The 8,168-nt window shown below is 32.5% G+C and overlaps 1 pseudogene; it reads left to right on the top strand.

Annotated features, from left to right (window-relative positions):
* Positions 1-1,113: 1,113 nt before the first annotated feature.
* LOC120593062 (uncharacterized) lies at positions 1,114-1,232 on the top strand (annotated as a pseudogene).
* The last annotated feature ends 6,936 nt before the right edge of the window (positions 1,233-8,168 follow it).

Raw genomic sequence — 8,168 nt, 5'->3', positions numbered from 1 at the left:
CTGAGTTAATTAAACAACAAAACTCTCAATTAAATGTTTCCCTTAATTATTTTATTTATGAATCCTTTGATATATATAACACTATTAAATAACCATGATTTATTAAAACTTATCAAGGAAAAAGTATTTAATTGTTTATTTGATTATGATTGTCTGATCTAAACAACTTCATGAACCTTTGTTTCTATGAACAGAAGAGTGATATTTAGGTTTAGGGAAAGGAAATTGAAACAAAGAATGGCTCATTTAACTCCATATTACCAAAACACAAAGTTCATAAATAATAATCATTAACATTTATTCAGTGCTTAGTAACAGCCAGCATTTTACTAATAGTTTTATATTCATTTTGTAGTTTAATCCTCATGGTAATTCTAAAGTGAGTATTACTATTATCCATAAGTGTAAAAAGAAATAACTTTGGCATGAAATACTTAAATGACTTATCAGAGGTAACGCTGTGATAAAGGTGGCAGAGGTGGGATTCAAATCTGATGTGTTTACTGTCCACCTCTCTAACTATATATTGTAAGCCTCCTAAATATAAGTAATTTCTATTCATCTTTTTTAATTATAACAAGTTACCTAGAAGTACACAATTATCTTTTCGTTCTTGTTTTTCCCCCAGAAAACTTCTTCTGCTAAAGTGAACAAGTATTTAAGAGGATTCAGAGAAAGCCTATGGAAGAAGATATACTGACCACATATGTATATTAAAAAAAAAACAAAAAAAACTCTCCTTTTAGAAGCTGGCCTATTCAGATTAAGGAATAAAAAATAAGAGGTACGGCTATAGAATCTGGCCCTGTATCTGTCACCTAAGACCAAAAGATTCAAGATCCCAGGGAGAAACCTGTCTATAGAATTGGAAATTTTGAATGCAAGGGCTATTGACATATCAAACTACTCTAAATAAGTGTCTGCAGAAAATGTTTTTCACATTCAACTTTTTAAAATTAAAGTTTTATTCATTTATAAACACAAGCAAAAGTTGACTTATTTAATTCAGTGATTTTTTTTAGTTGATTTAAATATATTGATTCTGGGTGCAAAATATAACATTTTATGCTTAAATTTAAGAGTACTAAAAGTGAGTGTAAAGATGAAAAGCAAGTCTACGGTCATGCTACCCTGAACATGTCCGATCACTTCTGATCTCAGAAGCTAAACAGGGTCGGGCCTTGTTAGTACTTGGATGGAAGACCACCTAGGAAGACCAGGTGCTGTAGGCATAAAAAAAAAAAAGATGAAAAGCAGTGCAATTCTTTTATTATTACTCCATCAGATTTAGATCACCTTAAAAAATTAGGTTTTACTTTTTCAAAAGCCTTTTTTGTTCTTCCATATCAAAACCTTTATTGGGTTACAGGGAAAATTAAGATTCTCCAAATGTTTGTATCTGCTACAAGAAGAGATTTGTTTCTAGGGATCCTGTAGTCAGACTAGGTAGACTTAAGCTAATACATGGAAATTGAAAATAAAAAAGTTGCTTCATTTCTGTCATACAATGTCTATAGTTTCTGGGATAAAGGGATGAATACTCTTTCTGTTCTTCTCAGGTTCTTCAGATGCTCCTGACCTACAAAATCCTTACCTGGCTTGGATCGGACGATTGGAGCCATCCCTACTTACTCTATTAACTTCCTTTTTGCCCATTTCACAACTTTTTTATCCTTAGTTTTGCTGGTTTCCAAAATCACCAGTTGGTTACCTCACTATGTGGTTTGGCTGTTTGATTTTTTAAATTGCCATTGGATTTTAATCTTTGGTACATGGATTCTGGCATCTTTTCTCTACTTTCAAGTTATAGAGGTAAAAAGTTCTCATTTCTGAGCTCTATTTCAGTCCTATGAAACAAGCTGTAGCTGGAACTAGCCTTTTACTCATAGTACTCCATCTGACAAGGGCATAGAAATTATTATTTTTTTCCTTTACCACAGTGGAACAAGATATGTGGAGAAAGTAAAGGGAGGTAATTGGAAAAAAAAGTGTCCACAGATTTGGTGTTAGAAACTTAATTCACTCACTAAAAAGCAAATTGGAATTATGAATTTAGTAATTAGAGTTATGGAATTTTATTAATTTCTGTAATAAATTTATCTTCAAAGATGCTGTTCTTATTTTCTATTACAATAGATTCTTATGAAAGAGAAAATAGGTATGGTTGTTTACATTCTAAGTTTGGCTGAATATCAGGAACAAATGTAAAATATGAGCTAAATTTATATCTTTACAGATTTCATTGTTGTCTAGGGATACAGTTTTTAGATAAATTATAAAACAGCATTTTATCTTATTGTTTAAATTCTGATAATTAATATGCTTTGGTCACATGATAACAAAAATTTAAGTTTGCCTGGAATTTTGATTCCATTTTTGGGACACATCTATTTGATATACATTAACAAGAATATAGCATCTCAATATGTTCCAAATTGAATAGATACTCAAGGTGATATTTTTAAATAGTAATGATGACTTTATGTTTAATATTCCTTATTCTCCAACAATTAACTATTACTCAGTTCCCGAAGGTCACATAAATGTTATTTCTTCTGTAAATTCTTTCCTAAACTTTCCAGTTAGGATTCGTTCTTTCTTTCTCTGAAATTCTATAATGCAAGTACTTTTATTTCTTGTTACTATTAACCTAAAACTTCTACTACTACATCTCTGATTCATCCATGAGGTTATAATATCTTTGACAGTAAGAGCAGCATCTAATCATCTTGTTTTCATCACCGGTCTAGCTTGATACCTGACTGGTGTTAGATAATGGTAATATTTTCCTTAATTGAGCTGTAATTTGTTTTAATTTTGCCAGAATTATATGGCCTCTTCTGAAGTTTCATGAGCCCTTTTTGGCTTTCTGATAAAATATTCTTAGATTTTTCATTATTTTGTTAAAAATGTCAGCTCCTACTTGAAAGCTGATTGCTGGTTTATTGTCTTAACAACCTTATTATTACACTTGATAAAAATCCATACTAACTGATTCGTCTTATCTCCCTATTCTCACTATTCATTTGTCATATATCAACTAACTCTGACCAGATTAGTATACTAGACTTATTCTCAACACACACACACTCACATACACACACAGGTCTTTGGGCAAATTTTCTGTAGAAAGTGTACATAAATACTTATTCTGTAATAGTGTAGGAAAAATTAAATTTTATAATGTATGTAAAGCAAATATAAATGTTTAATATGTATTCCATATTATCATCATGGGTTCACATTCAATTGAATTTTATAAAATAGCAATTTTTTGAGGTGATTACCATTATCATAATTTTTCAGTTGAGGACTTGAGACAAAGTGGCTGGCTTCAAACCACATATCCAATAAAGAATCGATATAATTTTGAAACTTGAGGAAATTGTTTTCTCACTCTCAGATTGGAAGGTGCAGAGATATTAATGGTTGATCTTGCTCAGAAGTATCTGAAAGTTAAAATAGGACTGGACTGATGTTTATGAAGACATTCTGATGGTAGAGGTTCTGGCAGATGAGGCATTTCTCAGGAGTCCCTTAAAATACAACAGAGAATAGACCTACTATATTCTATATCTATAAAAGTCTTCTGTCTCAGCAAAGAGAAGGGCTATGCAGATCGATATGACTCCTGGAAAAAGCTATCATTACAAAAAATATGAAAGGATTTAATATAGTAAATAGTCCACTGTGTCTGAAGCATAATAAAATGCATATATGGTACTGGGGTGAAGTATTACGGAAGATAAAATCCAGAAGGCAGATTGACTCATTTAAATTATTATTTTTTCAATGATGTTCCAGAACTAGGCTGAACAATAGAGGCATAAAGAGGCAAAACATGCCTCTCCTGTACTTGAGAAACTCATTCCAGGAGAAGAGAAAAATAAGCATGTAGTTATAACAAGTACAATGGCTGCTGTAAGTTCAGTGGGAATGTGAAGGAAGTTGCTTATTTGCCTCTGCCTAGGGGAGTGGTGGAAGTTTTCATAAGATAAGAGATATTTGAGTTAAGATTTGAAGGATGTGTAAAAATATGAAACGATGAGGAAACACCGTGCAAAGGCATCTGTGGATTGAAGTGCATGTTCTAGAAGTAAGTATTGTATTTGAGCCACAATATACAATAATTGGTGACATAATCTCTTAATCTTGGAAATGGAAAATTTTAAAAATCTCAATAAATAACAAGATGGTTATCTTATTGTTAGGTAGCTAATCGGCCCCAATGGTAACATTATATTTAAGAAAAATTTCATGTAGCTCTCCTACTAAGTGTAGATTGAACTTGCCTCATGCCTATATTTAAAGCATTTTATCATAGACTTGGGTTTTTAAACAAACACATGAACTAGTTAATAATCATAACTTGCTTATTTTCATTGAGCTATTAAATACACTCCATTCTGAAGTAAGGAGATTAGAGGAGTATGAGCTATATATAGCTAGAAAGACTAAAACCTCAGTAACTAGAACAGACATTTGCTTATTGGCATAGGTACATTGAAGGATGTCCTCTCCTCACATTACCAACATGTCAGGATTTTTAACAGATGTTATTAAGACACCACAGCAGTGCAGAGATGTATGTAAACTGAGAGCATAATCACTATGAGAACTGAAGGCTGATGATTTGACTGTGTTGAAATTACTCCAGCGTCCCTCTAATTTGTCACATGACTTAATGTTTAACTCTGTTATATGGTTTTAAAATCTGAGTTCTTGACGATTTCTTTTTCTTTTTCTTTTCATGAAGTGGATGATGATTTGTAAACTGACTCTTCATGTTCCTAAACCACTGGGCATTTTAAAAATTAGTTTCCATGAAATAGACGTGGTTTCAAAGGAAGTCTTGGCTCAAGTAGCTTCTATTTGGGGACTTACACTGCCAGAATATCCATTCAAAGAAAGATGATGATTTCTAAATTATTCTATTTTTACTTTGATATACTCCCTGTAACTCTACAGTTTTCTTTATGCTACTTCTCAGGATCTCCCTCCTGTTTGTCTTTAGGATTTGTTACCATTAGCAACTGCTATTACTGGTCCTCCTTGTTCTGTCAACTACCAAATCTTAGTATAAAAGTATAAAAACTTTGCAAATATAATTGTTTAAGGAAATACTTCCTTAAATTTTAATACTTTTAACATGTTAATTCATGAAAAGCAGGTAAGAATTAAGAAAATGATCTTGATTATTTAGCATAAACCCAGCCAAAACAATTAACCTTTATAGTATGGACAAAATATTGGATTTGCATGTTGCTCTTTTGACTCGACTTGTCACTTCATTTTATTTTCTTGCAAACTTGAACAACAAATATTACTGAATGCTTATTTGCACTAGGCACTATGTTAAGTGCTTAGAAAATGATTAGAAAAATCAGAACAAATATTCTGCTCTTGAGAAATTCACCAACTAGATGTAGAGAGAGACCTATAAAAAGATAACTTTTCATAGGGATGCTAGAAGAATTCATATGATGCAATGTTAAATCTTTATTTGGGGGGTAGAAAAGCAAACTTCATTTTTATATATTAAGGAATCAGAGATGTCAGTAGAAACTGTCAAAGAGATTTAGATATGTTTGGACATATCTGAAAGTTCAACTTGAATTTGTAGGGACTCATCTGTAATTTCTTTGCATGAGAAACCAAACCATAATGTTATTTTTATGAGAGTTTTATGAGAAAGAGCTCTGAGTAGCAGAGTGGGTTGAGAAGCATTTAAAAATTGGTTCATATCTCATTGGAGGAGAGGATTTTTCTTCAGCCCTTCTCTTGTGGACATGTTCTCGAATCCTAATGAGAGTAGTAAAGAAAAAAAGAGAGACCCGAGTCTCTAACTTTCTGTAAAGAATATTTGGTGTACAGCGTATGTGTAAGTCCTGGTGGTAGACAAAGTAGTCCAAGTGGATAACATCCTCCAGCAAACATGCCAGAATAAATCCAGAATAAATATAGGAGAAGATGTCACACTTTGGTATATATTGGCAACTCTGACAACAGCATAGGCATCATGTCATCTTCTGCATAGGCAATTTTGGCCTTGGCACTGGGAGCACTGGCTGCTTTGGTAATGCCTCTGTGGCTTGTGATGATTTTAGCATTCTCAGCAGCTATGTTCTTCCCATTTATCTAGAACAGTGGAGAAGAAAAATGGTAAATACCCAGGATCACTGAGATGAAGTATTTGTGAACAAATGTATAATATCTTTTGGGAACACAAAGAACTAGGCTGATAGAGTTCGAAGGGGTCTAGAAGTACTTATAACACTAAATAAAAGCAGAATAGAGAGCATTATTTATTATTGTTATTTTAACACCACCTAGACCCCATTTTTTAATTTATTCTTTCAGGTGATTTTTCTCTAGAGAAAAAGAAACTATAACTAAAACTATATTTATTCTAAACAGTATGCTTACAACTCTTCTATAGCTTCTAAACACTACTGTATTATATCAACTTAGATCAGTAAGAAGTGGCTAGCCTTTACCTCAAAAATGTAGCCCTCTGCCAGAAAAATACCTTCACTGAATCTAATCTAATTTTATAGCTCAAATGTTAATTGAACTAATTTTTAAAAGAGACATACGGGACATTTATGTATGCTCTATAAACTTATTCTTCCACCCAAATGCCAGTTATCAACTTCTTGTTTCTCAACTTCACAGCCATCCTTCTTTATGGTACTGCAACTGGATCTCGTGGATCTTTCCAGCCTTTCCTTAATGAAGGGCACAAGAGTAAAACTACAAGGTGATGGAGACAGGAAAACTCTTCCCTGCTGGGTCCAGACAAGTCTCCCATTATTTTATTCAATGAGAGAACTTCAGTTACATCCTCAGTCTATACCTCAGCAAAATAAACCACTTCCAAGTAGCTCACTGCTTAAACAGGGCACCTCTGACCTGTTCATACCCTTAGCAACAGCAGGCCTCTTCCAAAGACCAGCTCTCAGTGGAACTCTCTGGCAAATTTCTTGGCCATGGGCAGTCTTGTATTCCTGTGGTTGTCATGCCCATTACAATACAGTCTAAATTTCAGTCTTGGGGGCAGGGACTTTCTCCTAATTCTTTGTTCCTTTACTATGTACTCTCTCCCTCAGACTAGAAGTAGTAGCTGCTATTTTTGTACCTGTTACTCCTAGACCTCATAAGAGTTCTCTTTTGTTTCTTTTAGTAATTAACTACTTTATAATAGTTAAAAATTATTTATATTCATTTTTTTCTTGTTGAAATGACTGATGTAGTTTTTATCTCTTGATCGGACCCTAATTGATTGATCCCTTTTTCTATTAAGTAACATAAATATCCAAATCACAAATTTAGCATCAGTTCTAAAATAATGTTATTTTTAACATTAAAAAATAAACAAATGTTATTTTTTTATTATATAATGAAAATCCATTGTTTTACCTTTTATTTTGGTGTCAGAATACATAAATATAATTGGAATATAATGGAATCCTTATCCTAGAGTTAGCAAACCTTTTCTATTAAGAACCAGAAAATAAATAGTTTAGGCTTTGTGGGTCATACAGTCTCTGTTGAAAGTATTCAGCTCCTCTGTTGTAGTGTTAAAACAGCCAAAATAATCAAAATAAAGGAGAGTGACTATATTCCAGTAAAACTTTATTTATAAAAACATGTCTAGCTAGACTTTGTCTTTAGACCGTCGTTTGCCAGCTCCTGCATTAGATAATAATCTCATTACAGAGATACACAATAAAATGGTCACATACTAAAAATATGATTCATGAACTATATCATTCTTGTTTTACAGCTATAGATTTATTTCAAAAATGTAAAGAGTTGAATGGACTTTCAAGTTAATCTTAAAAGACATTTTAATTTAGGGAGCGTGCAGAACTTGGTAGAGCCTTAGCTATGGAATCAGACTTTGACTATAAACTGCTATTTCCTACCTATGTGCCCGTGGATAGTTCAGTTTATCTCTCTAAACTTTATTTTATTCTTATTCAACATTGAAATATTAAGACTTTACCTTAAAAGTAGATCACAATGGCTAGTATTCACAAAAATGTAATGAATGCCTAGTCTGTGGAATATATTATTTTAGGCATAAAACAAACAAAAAAAGCAAAGTTATATAGGAAGATTGCTCGTAAGGGAAATAATATTGATTTTGAGAATAGAATAGGTAC

This window comes from Pteropus medius, unplaced genomic scaffold (genome assembly GCF_902729225.1).
Source record: "Pteropus medius unplaced genomic scaffold, Ma_sr-lr_union100, whole genome shotgun sequence".
NCBI lineage: Eukaryota > Metazoa > Chordata > Mammalia > Chiroptera > Pteropodidae > Pteropus > Pteropus medius.
This window is presented reverse-complemented; position numbering and strand designations above follow the sequence as displayed.